Genomic DNA, 26,823 nt, shown 5'->3' on the forward strand with positions numbered 1-26,823 from the left:
TTGAATTCTGGGCACTCTTTCAGTAGATGTTCTGGGCTCATGCACAGCCTACAAGTCTTCACCTGGTGGCTGTGCATCACCCTAAAGTACTGGGGGCCTTCAGCTGTTTCAATCTTAGTGCTGTAAGGGAGTGATGCCACTTCTTTGGGGAACCTCACCTTTACAAACCTTGTGCCGTCTTCGATGTCAGTGTCCGGATAGCACCTTCTTTTGATTTTAGATATGGGGGAAACCCCCCATCCTTCCAATTTGTTTACAATTTCCTTATCCTCCAGGTAGACAGGCAGGTGCATGAAGGAAACAACGTAATCTTTATTTTGCAGTTTTTTTACTTCACAGTCCACTCCCTTTATTGTCAATCCATTGATTAAAATGTCACACATTTCTTCCTGTTCCAATGTCAGTTCATATTCTTTGCCTTGTCTGGGTCTTACAGCCAACACCTTTCCACTTCCAATTTTTTCTGAGATTGCTTTAATTATATCCTCTCCTCTCACACCAATCACATTCTCTGTACTCACGATCACTGTTGCCTCCTTTAAATATTTTCTTTCACCAAATCTTTTCCTTGCTTCTTGATCTTTTACATTTCCAGCTCTTTGTCGCTTCTCCAGTCCAGTGTCATTTGCCGTGCGTGTTCCTCCAGCCAGTCCATTGTCGTTTGCCATACTTGTTCCTCCAGCCATTCTAGTGTCGTTTACCATGCGTGTTCCTCCAGCCAGTCCAGTGTTGTTTGCCATGCTTGTTCCTCCAGCCAGTCCAGTGTCGATTGCCATGCGTGTTCCTCCAGCCAGTCCAGTGTCGCTTGCCGTGCGTGTTCCTCCTGCCAGTCCATTGTCATTTGCCATTCGAGTCTCTCCAGCCAGTTCCGAGTCGTTACCATACAATCCGTCCATTTTTGAGAAAAAAAAGATCAACCACCCTCCAGACAGCGATATGCTGCTGTTAGGTGGCTTTCAAAAAAGAAAAAATGCCAAAGAAACAATCACAGATTCACAAAACAAACAAAACAACCACAAATAGAAAAACACAAAATGGAGGAGAGCCTTCCTCTCCCAACTGCAGCCAACACTTCCTGTAGCTCTCTAGCGCCCTCAGGTTGGTATGGCCGTAAGCGAAGGAGAATGCAAAGAGAGGGCTATTTAAAGATCAGCCACTATAACTGCCAGTGCATTATATAAGTAGAGAAGGAAACCTAAAAGCTTACAGCACCTGGTATTCCCAGGCGGTCTCCCATCTAAGTACTAACCAGGCCCAAACCTGCTTAGCTTCCGAGATCAGACGAGATCGGGCATAGCCAGGCTGGTATGGCCGTAAGCGAAGGAGGCTGCAAAGAGAGGGCTATTTAAAGATCAGCCACTATAATCGGTATTTCCAAGCAGTCTCCCATCCAAGTACTAACTGGGTCCAAACCTGCTTAGATTCTGAGATTGGGCATTGACTCTTTATTTATTTAATTTTTTTTTTTGCAAATTTATTACATAATTACTGAAAATTTCCAAAAGTACTAACCAGGCCCAAACCTGTTTCGGTTTTCTAAGACTGGGCATTGACTCTTTTTTTTTTTTTTTTTTTTTGCTAGATTATTAGACAATTAATGAAAAGTTCCAAAACTACTAAACAGGCCCAAACCTGTTTCGGTTTTCTAAGACTGGGCATTGACTCTTTTTTTTTTTTTTTTTTTTTTTTGCTAGATTATTAGACAATTAGTGAAAAGTTCCAAAACTACTAAACAGGCCCAAACCTGTTTCGGTTTTCTAAGACTGGGCATTGACTCTTTTTTTTTTTTTTTTTTTTTTACTTATGCAAAACTCTTAGATAATTACTGAAAAATTCCAAAAGTACTGGGCTGCAAAGAGAGGGCTATTTAAAGATCAGCCACTATAACCGCCAGTGCATTATATAAGTAGAGAAGGAAACCTAAAAGCTTACAGCACCTGGTATTCCCAGGCGGTCTCCCATCCAAGTACTAACCAGGCCCAAACCTGCTTAGCTTCCGAGATCAGACGAGATCGGGCATAGCCAGGCTGGTATGGCCGTAAGCGAAGGAGGCTGCAAAGAGAGGGCTATTTAAAGATCAGCCACTATAACTGCCAGTGCATTATATAAGTAGAGAAGGAAACCTAAAAGCTTACAGCACCTGGTATTCCCAGGCGGTCTCCCATCCAAGTACTAACCAGGCCCAAACCTGCTTAGCTTCCGAGATCAGACGAGATCGGGCATAGCCATGCTGGTATGGCCGTAAGCGAACGAGGCTGCAAAGAGAGGGCTATTTAAAGATCAGCCACTATAATCGGTATTTCCAGGCAGTCTCCCATCCAAGTACTAACTGGGCCCAAACCTGCTTAGATTCTGAGATTGGGCATTGACTCTTTATTTATTTACAATTTTTTTTGCAAATTTATTACATAATTACTGAAAATTTCCAAAAGTACTAACCTGGCCCAAACCTGTTTCGGTTTTCTAAGACTGGGCATTGACTCTTTTTTTTTTTTTTTTTTTATTTATGCAAAACTCTTAGATAATTACTGAAATATTCCAAAAGTACTAGGCTGCAAAGAGAGGGCTATTTAAAGATCAGCCACTATAACCGCCAGTGCATTATATAAGTAGAGAAGGAAACCTAAAAGCTTACAGCACCTGGTATTCCCAGGCGGTCTCCCATCCAAGTACTAACCAGGCCCAAACCTGCTTAGCTTCCGAGATCAGACGAGATCGGGCATAGCCAGGCTGGTATGGCCGTAAGCGAAGGAGGCTGCAAAGAGAGGGCTATTTAAAGATCAGCCACTATAATCGGTATTTCCAAGCAGTCTCCCATCCAAGTACTAACTGGGCCCAAACCTGCTTAGATTCTGAGATTGGGCATTGACTCTTTATTTATTTAATTTTTTTTTTTGCAAATTTATTACATAATTACTGAAAATTTCCAAAAGTACTAACCAGGCCCAAACCTGTTTCGGTTTTCTAAGACTGGGCATTGACTCTTTTTTTTTTTTTTTTTTTTTTTTTTTTTTTTTTGCTAGATTATTAGACAATTAATGAAAAGTTCCAAAACTACTAAGCAGGCCCAAACCTGTTTCGGTTATCTAAGACTGGGCATTGACTCTTTTTTTTTTTTTTTTTTTTTTTTGCTAGATTATCAGACAATTAGTGAAAAGTTCCAAAACTACTAAACAGGCCCAAACCTGTTTCGGTTTTCTAAGACTGGGCATTGACTCTTTTTTTTTTTTTTTTTTTTTATTTATGCAAAACTCTTAGATAATTACTGAAAAATTCCAAAAGTACTAGGCTGCAAAGAGAGGGCTATTTAAAGATCAGTCACTATAACCGCCAGTGCATTATATAAGTAGAGAAGGAAACCTAAAAGCTTACAGCACCTGGTATTCCCAGGCGGTCTCCCATCCAAGTACTAACCAGGCCCAAACCTGCTTAGCTTCCGAGATCAGACGAGATCGGGCATAGCCAGGCTGGTATGGCCATAAGCGAAGGAGGCTGCAAAGAGAGGGCTATTTAAAGATCAGCCACTATAATCGGTATTTCCAAGCAGTCTCCCATCCAAGTACTAACTGGGCCCAAACCTGCTTAGATTCTGAGATTGGGCATTGACTCTTTATTTATTTAATTTTTTTTTTGCAAATTTATTACATAATTACTGAAAATTTCCAAAAGTACTAACCAGGCCCAAACCTGTTTCGGTTTTCTAAGACTGGGCATTGACTCTTTTTTTTTTTTTTTTTTTTTGCTAGATTATTAGACAATTAGTGAAAAGTTCCAAAACTACTAAACAGGCCCAAACCTGTTTCGGTTTTCTAAGACTGGGCATTGACTCTTTTTTTTTTTTTTTTTTTTTTATTTATGCAAAACTCTTAGATAATTACTGAAAAATTCCAAAAGTACTAGGCTGCAAAGAGAGGGCTATTTAAAGATCAGCCACTATAACCGCCAGTGCATTATATAAGTAGAGAAGGAAACCTAAAAGCTTACAGCACCTGGTATTCCCAGGCGGTCTCCCATCCAAGTACTAACCAGGCCCAAACCTGCTTAGCTTCCGAGATCAGACGAGATCGGGCATAGCCAGGCTGGTATGGCCGTAAGCGAAGGAGGCTGCAAAGAGAGGGCTATTTAAAGATCAGCCACTATAATCGGTATTTCCAAGCAGTCTCCCATCCAAGTACTAACTGGGCCCAAACCTGCTTAGATTCTGAGATTGGGCATTGACTCTTTATTTATTTAAATTTTTTTTTTGCAAATTTATTACATAATTACTGAAAATTTCCAAAAGTACTAACCAGGCCCAAACCTGTTTCGGTTTTCTAAGACTGGGCATTGACTCTTTTTTTTTTTTTTTTTTTTTGCTAGATTATTAGACAATTAATGAAAAGTTCCAAAACTACTAAACAGGCCCAAACCTGTTTCGGTTTTCTAAGACTGGGCATTGACTCTTTTTTTTTTTTTTTTTTTTTTATTTATGCAAAACTCTTAGATAATTACTGAAAAATTCCAAAAGTACTAGGCTGCAAAGAGAGGGCTATTTAAAGATCAGCCACTATAACCGCCAGTGCATTATATAAGTAGAGAAGGAAACCTAAAAGCTTACAGCACCTGGTATTCCCAGGCGGTCTCCCATCCAAGTACTAACCAGGCCCAAACCTGCTTAGCTTCCGAGATCAGACGAGATCGGGCATAGCCAGGCTGGTATGGCCGTAAGCGAAGGAGGCTGCAAAGAGAGGGCTATTTAAAGATCAGCCACTATAACTGCCAGTGCATTATATAAGTAGAGAAGGAAACCTAAAAGCTTACAGCACCTGGTATTCCCAGGCGGTCTCCCATCCAAGTACTAACCAGGCCCAAACCTGCTTAGCTTCCGAGATCAGACGAGATCGGGCATAGCCATGCTGGTATGGCCGTAAGCGAACGAGGCTGCAAAGAGAGGGCTATTTAAAGATCAGCCACTATAATCGGTATTTCCAGGCAGTCTCCCATCCAAGTACTAACTGGGCCCAAACCTGCTTAGATTCTGAGATTGGGCATTGACTCTTTATTTATTTACAATTTTTTTTGCAAATTTATTACATAATTACTGAAAATTTCCAAAAGTACTAACCTGGCCCAAACCTGTTTCGGTTTTCTAAGACTGGGCATTGACTCTTTTTTTTTTTTTTTTTTTATTTATGCAAAACTCTTAGATAATTACTGAAATATTCCAAAAGTACTAGGCTGCAAAGAGAGGGCTATTTAAAGATCAGCCACTATAACCGCCAGTGCATTATATAAGTAGAGAAGGAAACCTAAAAGCTTACAGCACCTGGTATTCCCAGGCGGTCTCCCATCCAAGTACTAACCAGGCCCAAACCTGCTTAGCTTCCGAGATCAGACGAGATCGGGCATAGCCAGGCTGGTATGGCCGTAAGCGAAGGAGGCTGCAAAGAGAGGGCTATTTAAAGATCAGCCACTATAATCGGTATTTCCAAGCAGTCTCCCATCCAAGTACTAACTGGGCCCAAACCTGCTTAGATTCTGAGATTGGGCATTGACTCTTTATTTATTTAATTTTTTTTTTTGCAAATTTATTACATAATTACTGAAAATTTCCAAAAGTACTAACCAGGCCCAAACCTGTTTCGGTTTTCTAAGACTGGGCATTGACTCTTTTTTTTTTTTTTTTTTTTTTTTTTTTTTTTTTGCTAGATTATTAGACAATTAATGAAAAGTTCCAAAACTACTAAGCAGGCCCAAACCTGTTTCGGTTATCTAAGACTGGGCATTGACTCTTTTTTTTTTTTTTTTTTTTTTTTGCTAGATTATCAGACAATTAGTGAAAAGTTCCAAAACTACTAAACAGGCCCAAACCTGTTTCGGTTTTCTAAGACTGGGCATTGACTCTTTTTTTTTTTTTTTTTTTTTATTTATGCAAAACTCTTAGATAATTACTGAAAAATTCCAAAAGTACTAGGCTGCAAAGAGAGGGCTATTTAAAGATCAGTCACTATAACCGCCAGTGCATTATATAAGTAGAGAAGGAAACCTAAAAGCTTACAGCACCTGGTATTCCCAGGCGGTCTCCCATCCAAGTACTAACCAGGCCCAAACCTGCTTAGCTTCCGAGATCAGACGAGATCGGGCATAGCCAGGCTGGTATGGCCATAAGCGAAGGAGGCTGCAAAGAGAGGGCTATTTAAAGATCAGCCACTATAATCGGTATTTCCAAGCAGTCTCCCATCCAAGTACTAACTGGGCCCAAACCTGCTTAGATTCTGAGATTGGGCATTGACTCTTTATTTATTTAATTTTTTTTTTGCAAATTTATTACATAATTACTGAAAATTTCCAAAAGTACTAACCAGGCCCAAACCTGTTTCGGTTTTCTAAGACTGGGCATTGACTCTTTTTTTTTTTTTTTTTTTTTGCTAGATTATTAGACAATTAGTGAAAAGTTCCAAAACTACTAAACAGGCCCAAACCTGTTTCGGTTTTCTAAGACTGGGCATTGACTCTTTTTTTTTTTTTTTTTTTTTTATTTATGCAAAACTCTTAGATAATTACTGAAAAATTCCAAAAGTACTAGGCTGCAAAGAGAGGGCTATTTAAAGATCAGCCACTATAACCGCCAGTGCATTATATAAGTAGAGAAGGAAACCTAAAAGCTTACAGCACCTGGTATTCCCAGGCGGTCTCCCATCCAAGTACTAACCAGGCCCAAACCTGCTTAGCTTCCGAGATCAGACGAGATCGGGCATAGCCAGGCTGGTATGGCCGTAAGCGAAGGAGGCTGCAAAGAGAGGGCTATTTAAAGATCAGCCACTATAATCGGTATTTCCAAGCAGTCTCCCATCCAAGTACTAACTGGGCCCAAACCTGCTTAGATTCTGAGATTGGGCATTGACTCTTTATTTATTTAAATTTTTTTTTTGCAAATTTATTACATAATTACTGAAAATTTCCAAAAGTACTAACCAGGCCCAAACCTGTTTCGGTTTTCTAAGACTGGGCATTGACTCTTTTTTTTTTTTTTTTTTTTTGCTAGATTATTAGACAATTAATGAAAAGTTCCAAAACTACTAAACAGGCCCAAACCTGTTTCGGTTTTCTAAGACTGGGCATTGACTCTTTTTTTTTTTTTTTTTTTTTTATTTATGCAAAACTCTTAGATAATTACTGAAAAATTCCAAAAGTACTAGGCTGCAAAGAGAGGGCTATTTAAAGATCAGCCACTATAACCGCCAGTGCATTATATAAGTAGAGAAGGAAACCTAAAAGCTTACAGCACCTGGTATTCCCAGGCGGTCTCCCATCCAAGTACTAACCAGGCCCAAACCTGCTTAGCTTCCGAGATCAGACGAGATCGGGCATAGCCAGGCTGGTATGGCCTTAAGCGAAGGAGGCTGCAAAGAGAGGGCTATTTAAAGATCAGCCACTATAATCGGTATTTCCAAGCAGTCTCCCATCCAAGTACTAACTGGGCCCAAACCTGCTTAGATTCTGAGATTGGGCATTGACTCTTTATTTATTTAATTTTTTTTTTTGCAAATTTATTACATAATTACTGAAAATTTCCAAAAGTACTAACCAGGCCCAAACCTGTTTCGGTTTTCTAAGACTGGGCATTGACTCTTTTTTTTTTTTTTTTTTTTTGCTAGATTATTAGACAATTAATGAAAAGTTCCAAAACTACTAAACAGGCCCAAACCTGTTTCGGTTTTCTAAGACTGGGCATTGACTCTTTTTTTTTTTTTTTTTTTTTTTGCTAGATTATTAGACAATTAGTGAAAAGTTCCAAAACTACTAAACAGGCCCAAACCTGTTTCGGTTTTCTAAGACTGGGCATTGACTCTTTTTTTTTTTTTTTTTTTTACTTATGCAAAACTCTTAGATAATTACTGAAAAATTCCAAAAGTACTGGGCTGCAAAGAGAGGGCTATTTAAAGATCAGCCACTATAACTGCCAGTGCATTATATAAGTAGAGAAGGAAACCTAAAAGCTTACAGCACCTGGTATTCCCAGGCGGTCTCCCATCCAAGTACTAACCAGGCCCAAACCTGCTTAGCTTCCGAGATCAGACGAGATCGGGCATAGCCATGCTGGTATGGCCGTAAGCGAACGAGGCTGCAAAGAGAGGGCTATTTAAAGATCAGCCACTATAATCGGTATTTCCAGGCAGTCTCCCATCCAAGTACTAACTGGGCCCAAACCTGCTTAGATTCTGAGATTGGGCATTGACTCTTTATTTATTTAAAATTTTTTTTGCAAATTTATTACATAATTACTGAAAATTTCCAAAAGTACTAACCTGGCCCAAACCTGTTTCGGTTTTCTAAGACTGGGCATTGACTCTTTTTTTTTTTTTTTTTTTATTTATGCAAAACTCTTAGATAATTACTGAAATATTCCAAAAGTACTAGGCTGCAAAGAGAGGGCTATTTAAAGATCAGCCACTATAACCGCCAGTGCATTATATAAGTAGAGAAGGAAACCTAAAAGCTTACAGCACCTGGTATTCCCAGGCGGTCTCCCATCCAAGTACTAACCAGGCCCAAACCTGCTTAGCTTCCGAGATCAGACGAGATCGGGCATAGCCAGGCTGGTATGGCCGTAAGCGAAGGAGGCTGCAAAGAGAGGGCTATTTAAAGATCAGCCACTATAATCGGTATTTCCAAGCAGTCTCCCATCCAAGTACTAACTGGGCCCAAACCTGCTTAGATTCTGAGATTGGGCATTGACTCTTTATTTATTTAAATTTTTTTTTTGCAAATTTATTACATAATTACTGAAAATTTCCAAAAGTACTAACCAGGCCCAAACCTGTTTCGGTTTTCTAAGACTGGGCATTGACTCTTTTTTTTTTTTTTTTTTTTTTTTTTTTTGCTAGATTATTAGACAATTAATGAAAAGTTCCAAAACTACTAAGCAGGCCCAAACTTGTTTCGGTTTTCTAAGACTGGGCATTGACTCTTTTTTTTTTTTTTTTTTTTTTTTGCTAGATTATCAGACAATTAGTGAAAAGTTCCAAAACTACTAAACAGGCCCAAACCTGTTTCGGTTTTCTAAGACTGGGCATTGACTCTTTTTTTTTTTTTTTTTTTTTTTTATGCAAAACTCTTAGATAATTACTGAAAAATTCCAAAAGTACTAGGCTGCAAAGAGAGGGCTATTTAAAGATCAGCCACTATAACCGCCAGTGCATTATATAAGTAGAGAAGGAAACCTAAAAGCTTACAGCACCTGGTATTCCCAGGCGGTCTCCCATCCAAGTACTAACCAGGCCCAAACCTGCTTAGCTTCCGAGATCAGACGAGATCTGGCATAGCCAGGCTGGTATGGCCGTAAGCGAATGAGGCTGCAAAGAGAGGGCTATTTAAAGATCAGCCACTATAATCGGTATTTCCAAGCAGTCTCCCATCCAAGTACTAACTGGGCCCAAACCTGCTTAGATTCTGAGATTGGGCATTGACTCTTTATTTATTTAATTTTTTTTTTTGCAAATTTATTACATAATTACTGAAAATTTCCAAAAGTACTAACCAGGCCCAAACCTGTTTCGGTTTTCTAAGACTGGGCATTGACTCTTTTTTTTTTTTTTTTTTTTTGCTAGATTATTAGACAATTAATGAAAAGTTCCAAAACTACTAAACAGGCCCAAACCTGTTTCGGTTTTCTAAGACTGGGCATTGACTCTTTTTTTTTTTTTTTTTTTTTTTGCTAGATTATTAGACAATTAGTGAAAAGTTCCAAAACTACTAAACAGGCCCAAACCTGTTTCGGTTTTCTAAGACTGGGCATTGACTCTTTTTTTTTTTTTTTTTTTTTACTTATGCAAAACTCTTAGATAATTACTGAAAAATTCCAAAAGTACTGGGCTGCAAAGAGAGGGCTATTTAAAGATCAGCCACTATAACTGCCAGTGCATTATATAAGTAGAGAAGGAAACCTAAAAGCTTACAGCACCTGGTATTCCCAGGCGGTCTCCCATCCAAGTACTAACCAGGCCCAAACCTGCTTAGCTTCCGAGATCAGACGAGATCGGGCATAGCCATGCTGGTATGGCCGTAAGCGAACGAGGCTGCAAAGAGAGGGCTATTTAAAGATCAGCCACTATAATCGGTATTTCCAGGCAGTCTCCCATCCAAGTACTAACTGGGCCCAAACCTGCTTAGATTCTGAGATTGGGCATTGACTCTTTATTTATTTAAAATTTTTTTTGCAAATTTATTACATAATTACTGAAAATTTCCAAAAGTACTAACCTGGCCCAAACCTGTTTCGGTTTTCTAAGACTGGGCATTGACTCTTTTTTTTTTTTTTTTTTTATTTATGCAAAACTCTTAGATAATTACTGAAATATTCCAAAAGTACTAGGCTGCAAAGAGAGGGCTATTTAAAGATCAGCCACTATAACCGCCAGTGCATTATATAAGTAGAGAAGGAAACCTAAAAGCTTACAGCACCTGGTATTCCCAGGCGGTCTCCCATCCAAGTACTAACCAGGCCCAAACCTGCTTAGCTTCCGAGATCAGACGAGATCGGGCATAGCCAGGCTGGTATGGCCGTAAGCGAAGGAGGCTGCAAAGAGAGGGCTATTTAAAGATCAGCCACTATAATCGGTATTTCCAAGCAGTCTCCCATCCAAGTACTAACTGGGCCCAAACCTGCTTAGATTCTGAGATTGGGCATTGACTCTTTATTTATTTAATTTTTTTTTTTGCAAATTTATTACATAATTACTGAAAATTTCCAAAAGTACTAACCAGGCCCAAACCTGTTTCGGTTTTCTAAGACTGGGCATTGACTCTTTTTTTTTTTGCTAGATTATTAGACAATTAATGAAAAGTTCCAAAACTACTAAACAGGCCCAAACCTGTTTCGGTTTTCTAAGACTGGGCATTGACTCTTTTTTTTTTTTTTTTTTTTTTTGCTAGATTATTAGACAATTAGTGAAAAGTTCCAAAACTACTAAACAGGCCCAAACCTGTTTCGGTTTTCTAAGACTGGGCATTGACTCTTTTTTTTTTTTTTTTTTTTTACTTATGCAAAACTCTTAGATAATTACTGAAAAATTCCAAAAGTACTGGGCTGCAAAGAGAGGGCTATTTAAAGATCAGCCACTATAACTGCCAGTGCATTATATAAGTAGAGAAGGAAACCTAAAAGCTTACAGCACCTGGTATTCCCAGGCGGTCTCCCATCCAAGTACTAACCAGGCCCAAACCTGCTTAGCTTCCGAGATCAGACGAGATCGGGCATAGCCATGCTGGTATGGCCGTAAGCGAACGAGGCTGCAAAGAGAGGGCTATTTAAAGATCAGCCACTATAATCGGTATTTCCAGGCAGTCTCCCATCCAAGTACTAACTGGGCCCAAACCTGCTTAGATTCTGAGATTGGGCATTGACTCTTTATTTATTTAAAAATTTTTTTGCAAATTTATTACATAATTACTGAAAATTTCCAAAAGTACTAACCTGGCCCAAACCTGTTTCGGTTTTCTAAGACTGGGCATTGACTCTTTTTTTTTTTTTTTTTTTTATTTATGCAAAACTCTTAGATAATTACTGAAATATTCCAAAAGTACTAGGCTGCAAAGAGAGGGCTATTTAAAGATCAGCCACTATAACCGCCAGTGCATTATATAAGTAGAGAAGGAAACCTAAAAGCTTACAGCACCTGGTATTCCCAGGCGGTCTCCCATCCAAGTACTAACCAGGCCCAAACCTGCTTAGCTTCCGAGATCAGACGAGATCGGGCATAGCCAGGCTGGTATGGCCGTAAGCGAAGGAGGCTGCAAAGAGAGGGCTATTTAAAGATCAGCCACTATAATCGGTATTTCCAAGCAGTCTCCCATCCAAGTACTAACTGGGCCCAAACCTGCTTAGATTCTGAGATTGGGCATTGACTCTTTATTTATTTAAATTTTTTTTTTGCAAATTTATTACATAATTACTGAAAATTTCCAAAAGTACTAACCAGGCCCAAACCTGTTTCGGTTTTCTAAGACTGGGCATTGACTCTTTTTTTTTTTTTTTTTTTTTGCTAGATTATTAGACAATTAGTGAAAAGTTCCAAAACTACTAAACAGGCCCAAACCTGTTTCGGTTTTCTAAGACTGGGCATTGACTCTTTTTTTTTTTTTTTTTTTTTTATTTATGCAAAACTCTTAGATAATTACTGAAAAATTCCAAAAGTACTAGGCTGCAAAGAGAGGGCTATTTAAAGATCAGCCACTATAACCGCCAGTGCATTATATAAGTAGAGAAGGAAACCTAAAAGCTTACAGCACCTGGTATTCCCAGGCGGTCTCCCATCCAAGTACTAACCAGGCCCAAACCTGCTTAGCTTCCGAGATCAGACGAGATCGGGCATAGCCAGGCTGGTATGGCCGTAAGCGAAGGAGGCTGCAAAGAGAGGGCTATTTAAAGATCAGCCACTATAATCGGTATTTCCAAGCAGTCTCCCATCCAAGTACTAACTGGGCCCAAACCTGCTTAGATTCTGAGATTGGGCATTGACTCTTTATTTATTTAAATTTTTTTTTTGCAAATTTATTACATAATTACTGAAAATTTCCAAAAGTACTAACCAGGCCCAAACCTGTTTCGGTTTTCTAAGACTGGGCATTGACTCTTTTTTTTTTTTTTTTTTTTTGCTAGATTATTAGACAATTAATGAAAAGTTCCAAAACTACTAAACAGGCCCAAACCTGTTTCGGTTTTCTAAGACTGGGCATTGACTCTTTTTTTTTTTTTTTTTTTTTTATTTATGCAAAACTCTTAGATAATTACTGAAAAATTCCAAAAGTACTAGGCTGCAAAGAGAGGGCTATTTAAAGATCAGCCACTATAACCGCCAGTGCATTATATAAGTAGAGAAGGAAACCTAAAAGCTTACAGCACCTGGTATTCCCAGGCGGTCTCCCATCCAAGTACTAACCATGCCCAAACCTGCTTAGCTTCCGAGATCAGACGAGATCGGGCATAGCCAGGCTGGTATGGCCGTAAGCGAAGGAGGCTGCAAAGAGAGGGCTATTTAAAGATCAGCCACTATAATCGGTATTTCCAAGCAGTCTCCCATCCAAGTACTAACTGGGCCCAAACCTGCTTAGATTCTGAGATTGGGCATTGACTCTTTATTTATTTAATTTTTTTTTTGAAAATTTATTACATAATTACTGAAAATTTCCAAAAGTACTAACCAGGCCCAAACCTGTTTCGGTTTTCTAAGACTGGGCATTGACTCTTTTTTTTTTTTTTTTTTTTTGCTAGATTATTAGACAATTAATGAAAAGTTCCAAAACTACTAAACAGGCCCAAACCTGTTTCGGTTTTCTAAGACTGGGCATTGACTCTTTTTTTTTTTTTTTTTTTTTTTGCTAGATTATTAGACAATTAGTGAAAAGTTCCAAAACTACTAAACAGGCCCAAACCTGTTTCGGTTTTCTAAGACTGGGCATTGACTCTTTTTTTTTTTTTTTTTTTTTACTTATGCAAAACTCTTAGATAATTACTGAAAAATTCCAAAAGTACTGGGCTGCAAAGAGAGGGCTATTTAAAGATCAGCCACTATAACTGCCAGTGCATTATATAAGTAGAGAAGGAAACCTAAAAGCTTACAGCACCTGGTATTCCCAGGCGGTCTCCCATCCAAGTACTAACCAGGCCCAAACCTGCTTAGCTTCCGAGATCAGACGAGATCGGGCATAGCCATGCTGGTATGGCCGTAAGCGAACGAGGCTGCAAAGAGAGGGCTATTTAAAGATCAGCCACTATAATCGGTATTTCCAGGCAGTCTCCCATCCAAGTACTAACTGGGCCCAAACCTGCTTAGATTCTGAGATTGGGCATTGACTCTTTATTTATTTAAAATTTTTTTTGCAAATTTATTACATAATTACTGAAAATTTCCAAAAGTACTAACCTGGCCCAAACCTGTTTCGGTTTTCTAAGACTGGGCATTGACTATTTTTTTTTTTTTTTTTTTATTTATGCAAAACTCTTAGATAATTACTGAAATATTCCAAAAGTACTAGGCTGCAAAGAGAGGGCTATTTAAAGATCAGCCACTATAACCGCCAGTGCATTATATAAGTAGAGAAGGAAACCTAAAAGCTTACAGCACCTGGTATTCCCAGGCGGTCTCCCATCCAAGTACTAACCAGGCCCAAACCTGCTTAGCTTCCGAGATCAGACGAGATCGGGCATAGCCAGGCTGGTATGGCCGTAAGCGAATGAGGCTGCAAAGAGAGGGCTATTTAAAGATCAGCCACTATAATCGGTATTTCCAAGCAGTCTCCCATCCAAGTACTAACTGGGCCCAAACCTGCTTAGATTCTGAGATTGGGCATTGACTCTTTATTTATTTAATTTTTTTTTTTGCAAATTTATTACATAATTACTGAAAATTTCCAAAAGTACTAACCAGGCCCAAACCTGTTTCGGTTTTCTAAGACTGGGCATTGACTCTTTTTTTTTTTTTTTTGTTTTGCTAGATTATTAGACAATTAGTGAAAAGTTCCAAAACTACTAAACAGGCCCAAACCTGTTTCGGTTTTCTAAGACTGGGCATTGAATCTTTTTTTTTTTTTTTTTTTTTTTATTTATGCAAAACTCTTAGATAATTACTGAAAAATTCCAAAAGTACTAGGCTGCAAAGAGAGGGCTATTTAAAGATCAGCCACTATAACCGCCAGTGCATTATATAAGTAGAGAAGGAAACCTAAAAGCTTACAGCACCTGGTATTCCCAGGCGGTCTCCCATCCAAGTACTAACCAGGCCCAAACCTGCTTAGCTTCCGAGATCAGACGAGATCGGGCATAGCCAGGCTGGTATGGCCGTAAGCGAAGGAGGCTGCAAAGAGAGGGCTATTTAAAGATCAGCCACTATAATCGGTATTTCCAAGCAGTCTCCCATCCAAGTACTAACTGGGCCCAAACCTGCTTAGATTCTGAGATTGGGCATTGACTCTTTATTTATTTAATTTTTTTTTTTGCAAATTTATTACATAATTACTGAAAATTTCCAAAAGTACTAACCAGGCCCAAACCTGTTTCGGTTTTCTAAGACTGGGCATTGACTCTTTTTTTTTTTGCTAGATTATTAGACAATTAATGAAAAGTTCCAAAACTACTAAACAGGCCCAAACCTGTTTCGGTTTTCTAAGACTGGGCATTGACTCTTTTTTTTTTTTTTTTTTTTTTTGCTAGATTATTAGACAATTAGTGAAAAGTTCCAAAACTACTAAACAGGCCCAAACCTGTTTCGGTTTTCTAAGACTGGGCATTGACTCTTTTTTTTTTTTTTTTTTTTTACTTATGCAAAACTCTTAGATAATTACTGAAAAATTCCAAAAGTACTGGGCTGCAAAGAGAGGGCTATTTAAAGATCAGCCACTATAACTGCCAGTGCATTATATAAGTAGAGAAGGAAACCTAAAAGCTTACAGCACCTGGTATTCCCAGGCGGTCTCCCATCCAAGTACTAACCAGGCCCAAACCTGCTTAGCTTCCGAGATCAGACGAGATCGGGCATAGCCATGCTGGTATGGCCGTAAGCGAACGAGGCTGCAAAGAGAGGGCTATTTAAAGATCAGCCACTATAATCGGTATTTCCAGGCAGTCTCCCATCCAAGTACTAACTGGGCCCAAACCTGCTTAGATTCTGAGATTGGGCATTGACTCTTTATTTATTTAAAATTTTTTTTGCAAATTTATTACATAATTACTGAAAATTTCCAAAAGTACTAACCTGGCCCAAACCTGTTTCGGTTTTCTAAGACTGGGCATTGACTCTTTTTTTTTTTTTTTTTTTTTACTTATGCAAAACTCTTAGATAATTACTGAAAAATTCCAAAAGTACTGGGCTGCAAAGAGAGGGCTATTTAAAGATCAGCCACTATAACTGCCAGTGCATTATATAAGTAGAGAAGGAAACCTAAAAGCTTACAGCACCTGGTATTCCCAGGCGGTCTCCCATCCAAGTACTAACCAGGCCCAAACCTGCTTAGCTTCCGAGATCAGACGAGATCGGGCATAGCCATGCTGGTATGGCCGTAAGCGAACGAGGCTGCAAAGAGAGGGCTATTTAAAGATCAGCCACTATAATCGGTATTTCCAGGCAGTCTCCCATCCAAGTACTAACTGGGCCCAAACCTGCTTAGATTCTGAGATTGGGCATTGACTCTTTATTTATTTAAATTTTTTTTTGCAAATTTATTACATAATTACTGAAAATTTCCAAAAGTACTAACCTGGCCCAAACCTGTTTCGGTTTTCTAAGACTGGGCATTGACTCTTTTTTTTTTTTTTTTGTTTTGCTAGATTATTAGACAATTAGTGAAAAGTTCCAAAACTACTAAACAGGCCCAAACCTGTTTCGGTTTTCTAAGACTGGGCATTGAATCTTTTTTTTTTTTTTTTTTTTTTTATTTATGCAAAACTCTTAGATAATTACTGAAAAATTCCAAAAGTACTAGGCTGCAAAGAGAGGGCTATTTAAAGATCAGCCACTATAACCGCCAGTGCATTATATAAGTAGAGAAGGAAACCTAAAAGCTTACAGCACCTGGTATTCCCAGGCGGTCTCCCATCCAAGTACTAACCAGGCCCAAACCTGCTTAGCTTCCGAGATCAGACGAGATCGGGCATAGCCAGGCTGGTATGGCCGTAAGCGAAGGAGGCTGCAAAGAGAGGGCTATTTAAAGATCAGCCACTATAATCGGTATTTCCAAGCAGTCTCCCATCCAAGTACTAACTGGGCCCAAACCTGCTTAGATTCTGAGATTGGGCATTGACTCTTTATTTATTTAATTTTTTTTTTTGCAAATTTATTACATAATTACTGAAAATTTCCAAAAGTACTAACCAGGCCCAAACCTGTTTCGGTTTTCTAAGACTGGGCATTGACTCTTTTTTTTTTTGCTAGATTATTAGACAATTAATGAAAAGTTCCAAAACTACTAAACAGGCCCAAACCTGTTTCGGTTTTCTAAGACTGGGCATTGACTCTTTTTTTTTTTTTTTTTTTTTTTGCTAGATTATTAGACAATTAGTGAAAAGTTCCAAAACTACTAAACAGGCCCAAACCTGTTTCGGTTTTCTAAGACTGGGCATTGACTCTTTTTTTTTTTTTTTTTTTTTACTTATGCAAAACTCTTAGATAATTACTGAAAAATTCCAAAAGTACTGGGCTGCAAAGAGAGGGCTATTTAAAGATCAGCCACTATAACTGCCAGTGCATTATATAAGTAGAGAAGGAAACCTAAAAGCTTACAGCACCTGGTATTCCCAGGCGGTCTCCCATCCAAGTACTAACCAGGCCCAAACCTGCTTAGCTTCCGAGATCAGACGAGATCGGGCATAGCCATGCTGGTATGGCCGTAAGCGAACGAGGCTGCAAAGAGAGGGCTATTTAAAGATCAGCCACTATAATCGGTATTTCCAGGCAGTCTCCCATCCAAGTACTAACTGGGCCCAAACCTGCTTAGATTCTGAGATTGGGCATTGACTCTTTATTTATTTAAAAATTTTTTTGCAAATTTATTACATAATTACTGAAAATTTCCAAAAGTACTAACCTGGCCCAAACCTGTTTCGGTTTTCTAAGACTGGGCATTGACTCTTTTTTTTTTTTTTTTTTTTATTTATGCAAAACTCTTAGATAATTACTGAAATATTCCAAAAGTACTAGGCTGCAAAGAGAGGGCTATTTAAAGATCAGCCACTATAACCGCCAGTGCATTATATAAGTAGAGAAGGAAACCTAAAAGCTTACAGCACCTGGTATTCCCAGGCGGTCTCCCATCCAAGTACTAACCAGGCCCAAACCTGCTTAGCTTCCGAGATCAGACGAGATCGGGCATAGCCAGGCTGGTATGGCCGTAAGCGAAGGAGGCTGCAAAGAGAGGGCTATTTAAAGATCAGCCACTATAATCGGTATTTCCAAGCAGTCTCCCATCCAAGTACTAACTGGGCCCAAACCTGCTTAGATTCTGAGATTGGGCATTGACTCTTTATTTATTTAAATTTTTTTTTTGCAAATTTATTACATAATTACTGAAAATTTCCAAAAGTACTAACCAGGCCCAAACCTGTTTCGGTTTTCTAAGACTGGGCATTGACTCTTTTTTTTTTTTTTTTTTTTTTTTTTTTTTGCTAGATTATTAGACAATTAATGAAAAGTTCCAAAACTACTAAGCAGGCCCAAACTTGTTTCGGTTTTCTAAGACTGGGCATTGACTCTTTTTTTTTTTTTTTTTTTTTTTTGCTAGATTATCAGACAATTAGTGAAAAGTTCCAAAACTACTAAACAGGCCCAAACCTGTTTCGGTTTTCTAAGACTGGGCATTGACTCTTTTTTTTTTTTTTTTTTTTTTTTATTTATGCAAAACTCTTAGATAATTACTGAAAAATTCCAAAAGTACTAGGCTGCAAAGAGAGGGCTATTTAAAGATCAGCCACTATAACCGCCAGTGCATTATATAAGTAGAGAAGGAAACCTAAAAGCTTACAGCACCTGGTATTCCCAGGCGGTCTCCCATCCAAGTACTAACCAGGCCCAAACCTGCTTAGCTTCCGAGATCAGACGAGATCGGGCATAGCCAGGCTGGTATGGCCGTAAGCGAATGAGGCTGCAAAGAGAGGGCTATTTAAAGATCAGCCACTATAATCGGTATTTCCAAGCAGTCTCCCATCCAAGTACTAACTGGGCCCAAACCTGCTTAGATTCTGAGATTGGGCATTGACTCTTTATTTATTTAATTTTTTTTTTTGCAAATTTATTACATAATTACTGAAAATTTCCAAAAGTACTAACCAGGCCCAAACCTGTTTCGGTTTTCTAAGACTGGGCATTGACTCTTTTTTTTTTTTTTTTGTTTTGCTAGATTATTAGACAATTAGTGAAAAGTTCCAAAACTACTAAACAGGCCCAAACCTGTTTCGGTTTTCTAAGACTGGGCATTGAATCTTTTTTTTTTTTTTTTTTTTGTTATTTATGCAAAACTCTTAGATAATTACTGAAAAATTCCAAAAGTACTAGGCTGCAAAGAGAGGGCTATTTAAAGATCAGCCACTATAACCGCCAGTGCATTATATAAGTAGAGAAGGAAACCTAAAAGCTTACAGCACCTGGTATTCCCAGGCGGTCTCCCATCCAAGTACTAACCAGGCCCAAACCTGCTTAGCTTCCGAGATCAGACGAGATCGGGCATAGCCAGGCTGGTATGGCTGTAAGCGAAGGTGGCTGCAAAGAGAGGGCTATTTAAAGATCAGCCACTATAACTGCCAGTGCATTATATAAGTAGAGAAGGAAACCTAAAAGCTTACAGCACCTGGTATTCCCAGGCGGTCTCCCATCCAAGTACTAACCAGGCCCAAACCTGCTTAGCTTCCGAGATCAGACGAGATCGGGCATAGCCAGGCTGGTATGGCCGTAAGCGAAGGAGGCTGCAAAGAGAGGGCTATTTAAAGATCAGCCACTATAATCGGTATTTCCAAGCAGTCTCCCATCCAAGTACTAACTGGGCCCAAACCTGCTTAGATTCTGAGATTGGGCATTGACTCTTTATTTATTTAAATTTTTTTTTTGCAAATTTATTACATAATTACTGAAAATTTCCAAAAGTACTAACCAGGCCCAAACCTGTTTCGGTTTTCTAAGACTGGGCATTGACTCTTTTTTTTTTTTTTTTTTTTTGCTAGATTATTAGACAATTAATGAAAAGTTCCAAAACTACTAAACAGGCCCAAACCTGTTTCGGTTTTCTAAGACTGGGCATTGACTCTTTTTTTTTTTTTTTTTTTTTTATTTATGCAAAACTCTTAGATAATTACTGAAAAATTCCAAAAGTACTAGGCTGCAAAGAGAGGGCTATTTAAAGATTAGCCACTATAACCGCCAGTGCATTATATAAGTAGAGAAGGAAACCTAAAAGCTTACAGCACCTGGTATTCCCAGGCGGTCTCCCATCCAAGTACTTACCAGGCCCAAACCTGCTTAGCTTCCGAGATCAGACGAGATCGGGCATAGCCAGGCTGGTATGGCCGTAAGCGAAGGAGGCTGCAAAGAGAGGGCTATTTAAAGATCAGCCACTATAATCGGTATTTCCAAGCAGTCTCCCATCCAAGTACTAACTGGGCCCAAACCTGCTTAGATTCTGAGATTGGGCATTGACTCTTTATTTATTTAATTTTTTTTTTTGCAAATTTATTACATAATTACTGAAAATTTCCAAAAGTACTAACCAGGCCCAAACCTGTTTCGGTTTTCTAAGACTGGGCATTGACTCTTTTTTTTTTTTTTTTTTTTTGCTAGATTATTAGACAATTAATGAAAAGTTCCAAAACTACTAAACAGGCCCAAACCTGTTTCGGTTTTCTAAGACTGGGCATTGACTCTTTTTTTTCTTTTTTTTTTTTTTGCTAGATTATTAGACAATTAGTGAAAAGTTCCAAAACTACTAAACAGGCCCAAACCTGTTTCGGTTTTCTAAGACTGGGCATTGACTCTTTTTTTTTTTTTTTTTTTTTACTTATGCAAAACTCTTAGATAATTACTGAAAAATTCCAAAAGTACTGGGCTGCAAAGAGAGGGCTATTTAAAGATCAGCCACTATAACTGCCAGTGCATTATATAAGTAGAGAAGGAAACCTAAAAGCTTACAGCACCTGGTATTCCCAGGCGGTCTCCCATCCAAGTACTAACCAGGCCCAAACCTGCTTAGCTTCCGAGATCAGACGAGATCGGGCATAGCCATGCTGGTATGGCCGTAAGCGAACGAGGCTGCAAAGAGAGGGCTATTTAAAGATCAGCCACTATAATCGGTATTTCCAGGCAGTCTCCCATCCAAGTACTAACTGGGCCCAAACCTGCTTAGATTCTGAGATTGGGCATTGACTCTTTATTTATTTAAAAATTTTTTTGCAAATTTATTACATAATTACTGAAAATTTCCAAAAGTACTAACCAGGCCCAAACCTGTTTCGGTTTTCTAAGACTGGGCATTGACTCTTTTTTTTTTTTTTTTTTATTTATGCAAAACTCTTAGATAATTACTGAAATATTCCAAAAGTACTAGGCTGCAAAGAGAGGGCTATTTAAAGATCAGCCACTATAACCGCCAGTGCATTATATAAGTAGAGAAGGAAACCTAAAAGCTTACAGCACCTGGTATTCCCAGGCGGTCTCCCATCCAAGTACTAACCAGGCCCAAACCTGCTTAGCTTCCGAGATCAGACGAGATCGGGCATAGCCAGGCTGGTATGGCCGTAAGCGAAGGAGGCTGCAAAGAGAGGGCTATTTAAAGATCAGCCACTATAATCGGTATTTCCAAGCAGTCTCCCATCCAAGTACTAACTGGGCCCAAACCTGCTTAGATTCTGAGATTGGGCATTGACTCTTTATTTATTTAAATTTTTTTTTTGCAAATTTATTACATAATTACTGAAAATGTCCAAAAGTACTAACCAGGCCCAAACCTGTTTCGGTTTTCTAAGACTGGGCATTGACTCTTTTTTTTTTTTTTTTTTTTTTTTTTTTTTTTTGCTAGATTATTAGACAATTAATGAAAAGTTCCAAAACTACTAAGCAGGCCCAAACTTGTTTCGGTTTTCTAAGACTGGGCATTGACTCTTTTTTTTTTTTTTTTTTTTTTTTGCTAGATTATCAGACAATTAGTGAAAAGTTCCAAAACTACTAAACAGGCCCAAACCTGTTTCGGTTTTCTAAGACTGGGCATTGACTCTTTTTTTTTTTTTTTTTTTTTATTTATGCAAAACTCTTAGATAATTACTGAAAAATTCCAAAAGTACTAGGCTGCAAAGAGAGGGCTATTTAAAGATCAGCCACTATAACCGCCAGTGCATTATATAAGTAGAGAAGGAAACCTAAAAGCTTACAGCACCTGGTATTCCCAGGCGGTCTCCCATCCAAGTACTAACCAGGCCCAAACCTGCTTAGCTTCCGAGATCAGACGAGATCGGGCATAGCCAGGCTGGTATGGCCGTAAGCGAATGAGGCTGCAAAGAGAGGGCTATTTAAAGATCAGCCACTATAATCGGTATTTCCAAGCAGTCTCCCATCCAAGTACTAACTGGGCCCAAACCTGCTTAGATTCTGAGATTGGGCATTGACTCTTTATTTATTTAATTTTTTTTTTTGCAAATTTATTACATAATTACTGAAAATTTCCAAAAGTACTAACCAGGCCCAAACCTGTTTCGGTTTTCTAAGACTGGGCATTGACTCTTTTTTTTTTTTTTTTGTTTTGCTAGATTATTAGACAATTAGTGAAAAGTTCCAAAACTACTAAACAGGCCCAAACCTGTTTCGGTTTTCTAAGACTGGGCATTGAATCTTTTTTTTTTTTTTTTTTTTTTATTTATGCAAAACTCTTAGATAATTACTGAAAAATTCCAAAAGTACTAGGCTGCAAAGAGAGGGCTATTTAAAGATCAGCCACTATAACCGCCAGTGCATTATATAAGTAGAGAAGGAAACCTAAAAGCTTACAGCACCTGGTATTCCCAGGCGGTCTCCCATCCAAGTACTAACCAGGCCCAAACCTGCTTAGCTTCCGAGATCAGACGAGATCGGGCATAGCCAGGCTGGTATGGCCGTAAGCGAAGGTGGCTGCAAAGAGAGGGCTATTTAAAGATCAGCCACTATAACTGCCAGTGCATTATATAAGTAGAGAAGGAAACCTAAAAGCTTACAGCACCTGGTATTCCCAGGCGGTCTCCCATCCAAGTACTAACCAGGCCCAAACCTGCTTAGCTTCCGAGATCAGACGAGATCGGGGATAGCCATGCTGGTATGGCCGTAAGCGAACGAGGCTGCAAAGAGAGGGCTATTTAAAGATCAGCCACTATAATCGGTATTTCCAGGCAGTCTCCCATCCAAGTACTAACTGGGCCCAAACCTGCTTAGATTCTGAGATTGGGCATTGACTCTTTATTTATTTAAAATTTTTTTTGCAAATTTATTACATAATTACTGAAAATTTCCAAAAGTACTAACCTGGCCCAAACCTGTTTCGGTTTTCTAAGACTGGGCATTGACTCTTTTTTTTTTTTTTTTTTTATTTATGCAAAACTCTTAGATAATTACTGAAATATTCCAAAAGTACTAGGCTGCAAAGAGAGGGCTATTTAAAGATCAGCCACTATAACCGCCAGTGCATTATATAAGTAGAGAAGGAAACCTAAAAGCTTACAGCACCTGGTATTCCCAGGCGGTCTCCCATCCAAGTACTAACCAGGCCCAAACCTGCTTAGCTTCCGAGATCAGACGAGATCGGGCATAGCCAGGCTGGTATGGCCGTAAGCGAAGGAGGCTGCAAAGAGAGGGCTATTTAAAGATCAGCCACTATAATCGGTATTTCCAAGCAGTCTCCCATCCAAGTACTAACTGGGCCCAAACCTGCTTAGATTCTGAGATTGGGCATTGACTCTTTATTTATTTAATTTTTTTTTTTGCAAATTTATTACATAATTACTGAAAATTTCCAAAAGTACTAACCAGGCCCAAACCTGTTTCGGTTTTCTAAGACTGGGCATTGACTCTTTTTTTTTTTGCTAGATTATTAGACAATTAATGAAAAGTTCCAAAACTACTAAACAGGCCCAAACCTGTTTCGGTTTTCTAAGACTGGGCATTGACTCTTTTTTTTTTTTTTTTTTTTTTTGCTAGATTATTAGACAATTAGTGAAAAGTTCCAAAACTACTAAACAGGCCCAAACCTGTTTCGGTTTTCTAAGACTGGGCATTGACTCTTTTTTTTTTTTTTTTTTTTTACTTATGCAAAACTCTTAGATAATTACTGAAAAATTCCAAAAGTACTGGGCTGCAAAGAGAGGGCTATTTAAAGATCAGCCACTATAACTGCCAGTGCATTATATAAGTAGAGAAGGAAACCTAAAAGCTTACAGCACCTGGTATTCCCAGGCGGTCTCCCATCCAAGTACTAACCAGGCCCAAACCTGCTTAGCTTCCGAGATCAGACGAGATCGGGCATAGCCAGGCTGGTATGGCCGTAAGCGAAGGAGGCTGCAAAGAGAGGGCTATTTAAAGATCAGCCACTATAATCGGTATTTCCAAGCAGTCTCCCATCCAAGTACTAACTGGGCCCAAACCTGCTTAGATTCTGAGATTGGGCATTGACTCTTTATTTATTTAATTTTTTTTTTTGCAAATTTATTACATAATTACTGAAAATTTCCAAAAGTACTAACCAGGCCCAAACCTGTTTCGGTTTTCTAAGACTGGGCATTGACTCTTTTTTTTTTTTTTTTTTTTTTTTTTTTGCTAGATTATTAGACAATTAATGAAAAGTTCCAAAACTACTAAGCAGGCCCAAACTTGTTTCGGTTTTCTAAGACTGGGCATTGACTCTGTTTTTTTTTTTTTTTTTTTTTTTTTTTTTGCTAGATTATCAGACAATTAGTGAAAAGTTCCAAAACTACTAAACAGGCCCAAACCTGTTTCGGTTTTCTAAGACTGGGCATTGACTCTTTTTTTTTTTTTTTTTTTTTTATTTATGCAAAACTCTTAGATAATTACTGAAAAATTCCAAAAGTACTAGGCTGCAAAGAGAGGGCTATTTAAAGATCAGCCACTATAACCGCCAGTGCATTATATAAGTAGAGAAGGAAACCTAAAAGCTTACAGCACCTGGTATTCCCAGGCGGTCTCCCATCCAAGTACTAACCAGGCCCAAACCTGCTTAGCTTCCGAGATCAGACGAGATCGGGCATAGCCAGGCTGGTATGGCCATAAGCGAATGAGGCTGCAAAGAGAGGGCTATTTAAAGATCAGCCACTATAATCGGTATTTCCAAGCAGTCTCCCATCCAAGTACTAACTGGGCCCAAACCTGCTTAGATTCTGAGATTGGGCATTGACTCTTTATTTATTTAATTTTTTTTTTTGCAAATTTATTACATAATTACTGAAAATTTCCAAAAGTACTAACCAGGCCCAAACCTGTTTCGGTTTTCTAAGACTGGGCATTGACTCTTTTTTTTTTTTTTTTTTTTGCTAGATTATTAGACAATTAGTGAAAAGTTCCAAAACTACTAAACAGGCCCAAACCTGTTTCGGTTTTCTAAGACTGGGCATTGAATCTTTTTTTTTTTTTTTTTTTTTTATTTATGCAAAACTCTTAGATAATTACTGAAAAATTCCAAAAGTACTAGGCTGCAAAGAGAGGGCTATTTAAAGATCAGCCACTATAACCGCCAGTGCATTATATAAGTAGAGAAGGAAACCTAAAAGCTTACAGCACCTGGTATTCCCAGGCGGTCTCCCATCCAAGTACTAACCAGGCCCAAACCTGCTTAGCTTCCGAGATCAGGCATAGCCAGGCTGGTATGGCCGTAAGCGAAGGTGGCTGCAAAGAGAGGGCTATTTAAAGATCAGCCACTATAACTGCCAGTGCATTATATAAGTAGAGAAGGAAACCTAAAAGCTTACAGCACCTGGTATTCCCAGGCGGTCTCCCATCCAAGTACTAACCAGGCCCAAACCTGCTTAGCTTCCGAGATCAGACGAGATCGGGCATAGCCATGCTGGTATGGCCGTAAGCGAATGAGGCTGCAAAGAGAGGGCTATTTAAAGATCAGCCACTATAATCGGTATTTCCAGGCAGTCTCCCATCCAAGTACTAACTGGGCCCAAACCTGCTTAGATTCTGAGATTGGGCATTGACTCTTTATTTATTTAAAATTTTTTTTGCAAATTTATTACATAATTACTGAAAATTTCCAAAAGTACTAACCTGGCCCAAACCTGTTTCGGTTTTCTAAGACTGGGCATTGACTCTTTTTTTTTTTTTTTTTTTATTTATGCAAAACTCTTAGATAATTACTGAAATATTCCAAAAGTACTAGGCTGCAAAGAGAGGGCTATTTAAAGATCAGCCACTATAACCGCCAGTGCATTATATAAGTAGAGAAGGAAACCTAAAAGCTTACAGCACCTGGTATTCCCAGGCGGTCTCCCATCCAAGTACTAACCAGGCCCAAACCTGCTTAGCTTCCGAGATCAGACGAGATCGGGCATAGCCAGGCTGGTATGGCCGTAAGCGAAGGAGGCTGCAAAGAGAGGGCTATTTAAAGATCAGCCACTATAATCGGTATTTCCAAGCAGTCTCCCATCCAAGTACTAACTGGGCCCAAACCTGCTTAGATTCTGAGATTGGGCATTGACTCTTTATTTATTTAATTTTTTTTTTTTGCAAATTTATTACATAATTACTGAAAATTTCCAAAAGTACTAACCAGGCCCAAACCTGTTTCGGTTTTCTAAGACTGGGCATTGACTCTTTTTTTTTTTGCTAGATTATTAGACAATTAATGAAAAGTTCCAAAACTACTAAACAGGCCCAAACCTGTTTCGGTTTTCTAAGACTGGGCATTGACTCTTTTTTATTTATTTTTTTTTTTTGCTAGATTATTAGACAATTAGTGAAAAGTTCCAAAACTACTAAACAGGCCCAAACCTGTTTCGGTTTTCTAAGACTGGGCATTGACTCTTTTTTTTTTTTTTTTTTTTTACTTATGCAAAACTCTTAGATAATTACTGAAAAATTCCAAAAGTACTGGGCTGCAAAGAGAGGGCTATTTAAAGATCAGCCACTATAACTGCCAGTGCATTATATAAGTAGAGAAGGAAACCTAAAAGCTTACAGCACCTGGTATTCCCAGGCGGTCTCCCATCCAAGTACTAACCAGGCCCAAACCTGCTTAGCTTCCGAGATCAGACGAGATCGGGCATAGCCATGCTGGTATGGCCGTAAGCGAACGAGGCTGCAAAGAGAGGGCTAATTAAAGATCAGCCACTAT

The 26,823-nt window shown here is 38.8% G+C and overlaps 44 non-coding genes and 1 pseudogene across 44 annotated transcripts; all 45 read right to left on the minus strand.

Moving 5' to 3' along the window:
- Nucleotides 1–1,200: 1,200 nt before the first annotated feature.
- LOC132135260 (5S ribosomal RNA) lies at nt 1,201–1,319 on the minus strand. Its single transcript, XR_009430212.1, has one exon. It is a non-coding gene; the product is annotated as a 5S ribosomal RNA (ribosomal RNA).
- Nucleotides 1,320–1,925: 606 nt separating this feature from the next.
- Nucleotides 1,926–2,044, minus strand: LOC132136471 (5S ribosomal RNA). Its single transcript, XR_009431335.1, has one exon. It is a non-coding gene; the product is annotated as a 5S ribosomal RNA (ribosomal RNA).
- Nucleotides 2,045–2,128: 84 nt separating this feature from the next.
- Nucleotides 2,129–2,247, minus strand: LOC132135668 (5S ribosomal RNA). The gene has a single exon (XR_009430599.1). It is a non-coding gene; the product is annotated as a 5S ribosomal RNA (ribosomal RNA).
- A 381-nt stretch (nt 2,248–2,628) lies between these two features.
- Nucleotides 2,629–2,747, minus strand: LOC132136472 (5S ribosomal RNA). Its single transcript, XR_009431336.1, has one exon. It is a non-coding gene; the product is annotated as a 5S ribosomal RNA (ribosomal RNA).
- A 618-nt stretch (nt 2,748–3,365) lies between these two features.
- Nucleotides 3,366–3,484, minus strand: LOC132135280 (5S ribosomal RNA). Its single transcript, XR_009430231.1, has one exon. It is a non-coding gene; the product is annotated as a 5S ribosomal RNA (ribosomal RNA).
- A 493-nt stretch (nt 3,485–3,977) lies between these two features.
- LOC132136473 (5S ribosomal RNA) lies at nt 3,978–4,096 on the minus strand. Its single transcript, XR_009431337.1, has one exon. It is a non-coding gene; the product is annotated as a 5S ribosomal RNA (ribosomal RNA).
- A 494-nt stretch (nt 4,097–4,590) lies between these two features.
- LOC132136474 (5S ribosomal RNA) lies at nt 4,591–4,709 on the minus strand. Its single transcript, XR_009431338.1, has one exon. It is a non-coding gene; the product is annotated as a 5S ribosomal RNA (ribosomal RNA).
- Nucleotides 4,710–4,793: 84 nt separating this feature from the next.
- Nucleotides 4,794–4,912, minus strand: LOC132135669 (5S ribosomal RNA). The gene has a single exon (XR_009430600.1). It is a non-coding gene; the product is annotated as a 5S ribosomal RNA (ribosomal RNA).
- Nucleotides 4,913–5,293: 381 nt separating this feature from the next.
- On the minus strand, nt 5,294–5,412 carry LOC132136475 (5S ribosomal RNA). Its single transcript, XR_009431339.1, has one exon. It is a non-coding gene; the product is annotated as a 5S ribosomal RNA (ribosomal RNA).
- Nucleotides 5,413–6,030: 618 nt separating this feature from the next.
- On the minus strand, nt 6,031–6,149 carry LOC132135281 (5S ribosomal RNA). Its single transcript, XR_009430232.1, has one exon. It is a non-coding gene; the product is annotated as a 5S ribosomal RNA (ribosomal RNA).
- Nucleotides 6,150–6,642: 493 nt separating this feature from the next.
- On the minus strand, nt 6,643–6,761 carry LOC132136476 (5S ribosomal RNA). The gene has a single exon (XR_009431340.1). It is a non-coding gene; the product is annotated as a 5S ribosomal RNA (ribosomal RNA).
- A 494-nt stretch (nt 6,762–7,255) lies between these two features.
- Nucleotides 7,256–7,374, minus strand: LOC132135934 (5S ribosomal RNA). The gene has a single exon (XR_009430847.1). It is a non-coding gene; the product is annotated as a 5S ribosomal RNA (ribosomal RNA).
- Nucleotides 7,375–7,977: 603 nt separating this feature from the next.
- On the minus strand, nt 7,978–8,096 carry LOC132135670 (5S ribosomal RNA). The gene has a single exon (XR_009430601.1). It is a non-coding gene; the product is annotated as a 5S ribosomal RNA (ribosomal RNA).
- A 381-nt stretch (nt 8,097–8,477) lies between these two features.
- On the minus strand, nt 8,478–8,596 carry LOC132136477 (5S ribosomal RNA). Its single transcript, XR_009431341.1, has one exon. It is a non-coding gene; the product is annotated as a 5S ribosomal RNA (ribosomal RNA).
- Nucleotides 8,597–9,208: 612 nt separating this feature from the next.
- Nucleotides 9,209–9,327, minus strand: LOC132135852 (5S ribosomal RNA). Its single transcript, XR_009430771.1, has one exon. It is a non-coding gene; the product is annotated as a 5S ribosomal RNA (ribosomal RNA).
- A 604-nt stretch (nt 9,328–9,931) lies between these two features.
- On the minus strand, nt 9,932–10,050 carry LOC132135671 (5S ribosomal RNA). The gene has a single exon (XR_009430602.1). It is a non-coding gene; the product is annotated as a 5S ribosomal RNA (ribosomal RNA).
- Nucleotides 10,051–10,431: 381 nt separating this feature from the next.
- Nucleotides 10,432–10,550, minus strand: LOC132136479 (5S ribosomal RNA). Its single transcript, XR_009431343.1, has one exon. It is a non-coding gene; the product is annotated as a 5S ribosomal RNA (ribosomal RNA).
- Nucleotides 10,551–11,144: 594 nt separating this feature from the next.
- Nucleotides 11,145–11,263, minus strand: LOC132135672 (5S ribosomal RNA). The gene has a single exon (XR_009430603.1). It is a non-coding gene; the product is annotated as a 5S ribosomal RNA (ribosomal RNA).
- A 382-nt stretch (nt 11,264–11,645) lies between these two features.
- Nucleotides 11,646–11,764, minus strand: LOC132136481 (5S ribosomal RNA). The gene has a single exon (XR_009431344.1). It is a non-coding gene; the product is annotated as a 5S ribosomal RNA (ribosomal RNA).
- A 494-nt stretch (nt 11,765–12,258) lies between these two features.
- Nucleotides 12,259–12,377, minus strand: LOC132136482 (5S ribosomal RNA). The gene has a single exon (XR_009431345.1). It is a non-coding gene; the product is annotated as a 5S ribosomal RNA (ribosomal RNA).
- A 494-nt stretch (nt 12,378–12,871) lies between these two features.
- On the minus strand, nt 12,872–12,990 carry LOC132135892 (5S ribosomal RNA). The gene has a single exon (XR_009430809.1). It is a non-coding gene; the product is annotated as a 5S ribosomal RNA (ribosomal RNA).
- A 603-nt stretch (nt 12,991–13,593) lies between these two features.
- Nucleotides 13,594–13,712, minus strand: LOC132135673 (5S ribosomal RNA). Its single transcript, XR_009430604.1, has one exon. It is a non-coding gene; the product is annotated as a 5S ribosomal RNA (ribosomal RNA).
- Nucleotides 13,713–14,093: 381 nt separating this feature from the next.
- Nucleotides 14,094–14,212, minus strand: LOC132136483 (5S ribosomal RNA). Its single transcript, XR_009431346.1, has one exon. It is a non-coding gene; the product is annotated as a 5S ribosomal RNA (ribosomal RNA).
- Nucleotides 14,213–14,707: 495 nt separating this feature from the next.
- LOC132136484 (5S ribosomal RNA) lies at nt 14,708–14,826 on the minus strand. Its single transcript, XR_009431347.1, has one exon. It is a non-coding gene; the product is annotated as a 5S ribosomal RNA (ribosomal RNA).
- A 594-nt stretch (nt 14,827–15,420) lies between these two features.
- Nucleotides 15,421–15,539, minus strand: LOC132135676 (5S ribosomal RNA). The gene has a single exon (XR_009430606.1). It is a non-coding gene; the product is annotated as a 5S ribosomal RNA (ribosomal RNA).
- Nucleotides 15,540–15,922: 383 nt separating this feature from the next.
- On the minus strand, nt 15,923–16,041 carry LOC132135677 (5S ribosomal RNA). The gene has a single exon (XR_009430607.1). It is a non-coding gene; the product is annotated as a 5S ribosomal RNA (ribosomal RNA).
- A 494-nt stretch (nt 16,042–16,535) lies between these two features.
- On the minus strand, nt 16,536–16,654 carry LOC132136485 (5S ribosomal RNA). The gene has a single exon (XR_009431348.1). It is a non-coding gene; the product is annotated as a 5S ribosomal RNA (ribosomal RNA).
- A 594-nt stretch (nt 16,655–17,248) lies between these two features.
- LOC132135678 (5S ribosomal RNA) lies at nt 17,249–17,367 on the minus strand. The gene has a single exon (XR_009430608.1). It is a non-coding gene; the product is annotated as a 5S ribosomal RNA (ribosomal RNA).
- Nucleotides 17,368–17,749: 382 nt separating this feature from the next.
- On the minus strand, nt 17,750–17,868 carry LOC132136486 (5S ribosomal RNA). Its single transcript, XR_009431349.1, has one exon. It is a non-coding gene; the product is annotated as a 5S ribosomal RNA (ribosomal RNA).
- A 617-nt stretch (nt 17,869–18,485) lies between these two features.
- LOC132136487 (5S ribosomal RNA) lies at nt 18,486–18,604 on the minus strand. The gene has a single exon (XR_009431350.1). It is a non-coding gene; the product is annotated as a 5S ribosomal RNA (ribosomal RNA).
- Nucleotides 18,605–19,099: 495 nt separating this feature from the next.
- On the minus strand, nt 19,100–19,218 carry LOC132135248 (5S ribosomal RNA). The gene has a single exon (XR_009430201.1). It is a non-coding gene; the product is annotated as a 5S ribosomal RNA (ribosomal RNA).
- An 84-nt stretch (nt 19,219–19,302) lies between these two features.
- On the minus strand, nt 19,303–19,421 carry LOC132136488 (5S ribosomal RNA). Its single transcript, XR_009431351.1, has one exon. It is a non-coding gene; the product is annotated as a 5S ribosomal RNA (ribosomal RNA).
- Nucleotides 19,422–19,915: 494 nt separating this feature from the next.
- LOC132135266 (5S ribosomal RNA) lies at nt 19,916–20,034 on the minus strand. The gene has a single exon (XR_009430218.1). It is a non-coding gene; the product is annotated as a 5S ribosomal RNA (ribosomal RNA).
- A 604-nt stretch (nt 20,035–20,638) lies between these two features.
- LOC132135679 (5S ribosomal RNA) lies at nt 20,639–20,757 on the minus strand. Its single transcript, XR_009430609.1, has one exon. It is a non-coding gene; the product is annotated as a 5S ribosomal RNA (ribosomal RNA).
- Nucleotides 20,758–21,137: 380 nt separating this feature from the next.
- On the minus strand, nt 21,138–21,256 carry LOC132136489 (5S ribosomal RNA). The gene has a single exon (XR_009431352.1). It is a non-coding gene; the product is annotated as a 5S ribosomal RNA (ribosomal RNA).
- Nucleotides 21,257–21,873: 617 nt separating this feature from the next.
- On the minus strand, nt 21,874–21,992 carry LOC132136491 (5S ribosomal RNA). The gene has a single exon (XR_009431354.1). It is a non-coding gene; the product is annotated as a 5S ribosomal RNA (ribosomal RNA).
- A 494-nt stretch (nt 21,993–22,486) lies between these two features.
- LOC132136492 (5S ribosomal RNA) lies at nt 22,487–22,605 on the minus strand. The gene has a single exon (XR_009431355.1). It is a non-coding gene; the product is annotated as a 5S ribosomal RNA (ribosomal RNA).
- Nucleotides 22,606–22,689: 84 nt separating this feature from the next.
- On the minus strand, nt 22,690–22,808 carry LOC132135903 (5S ribosomal RNA). Its single transcript, XR_009430819.1, has one exon. It is a non-coding gene; the product is annotated as a 5S ribosomal RNA (ribosomal RNA).
- Nucleotides 22,809–23,189: 381 nt separating this feature from the next.
- LOC132136493 (5S ribosomal RNA) lies at nt 23,190–23,308 on the minus strand. Its single transcript, XR_009431356.1, has one exon. It is a non-coding gene; the product is annotated as a 5S ribosomal RNA (ribosomal RNA).
- A 594-nt stretch (nt 23,309–23,902) lies between these two features.
- On the minus strand, nt 23,903–24,021 carry LOC132136494 (5S ribosomal RNA). Its single transcript, XR_009431357.1, has one exon. It is a non-coding gene; the product is annotated as a 5S ribosomal RNA (ribosomal RNA).
- A 620-nt stretch (nt 24,022–24,641) lies between these two features.
- LOC132135282 (5S ribosomal RNA) lies at nt 24,642–24,760 on the minus strand. The gene has a single exon (XR_009430233.1). It is a non-coding gene; the product is annotated as a 5S ribosomal RNA (ribosomal RNA).
- Nucleotides 24,761–25,253: 493 nt separating this feature from the next.
- On the minus strand, nt 25,254–25,362 carry LOC132136290 (5S ribosomal RNA; annotated as a pseudogene).
- An 84-nt stretch (nt 25,363–25,446) lies between these two features.
- Nucleotides 25,447–25,565, minus strand: LOC132135680 (5S ribosomal RNA). Its single transcript, XR_009430610.1, has one exon. It is a non-coding gene; the product is annotated as a 5S ribosomal RNA (ribosomal RNA).
- A 381-nt stretch (nt 25,566–25,946) lies between these two features.
- On the minus strand, nt 25,947–26,065 carry LOC132136495 (5S ribosomal RNA). The gene has a single exon (XR_009431358.1). It is a non-coding gene; the product is annotated as a 5S ribosomal RNA (ribosomal RNA).
- A 595-nt stretch (nt 26,066–26,660) lies between these two features.
- Nucleotides 26,661–26,779, minus strand: LOC132135682 (5S ribosomal RNA). The gene has a single exon (XR_009430612.1). It is a non-coding gene; the product is annotated as a 5S ribosomal RNA (ribosomal RNA).
- Nucleotides 26,780–26,823: the final 44 nt, after the last annotated feature.

The sequence above is a fragment of the Carassius carassius genome, unplaced genomic scaffold, assembly GCF_963082965.1.
Source record: "Carassius carassius unplaced genomic scaffold, fCarCar2.1 SCAFFOLD_60, whole genome shotgun sequence".
Taxonomy (NCBI): Eukaryota; Metazoa; Chordata; class Actinopteri; order Cypriniformes; family Cyprinidae; genus Carassius; species Carassius carassius.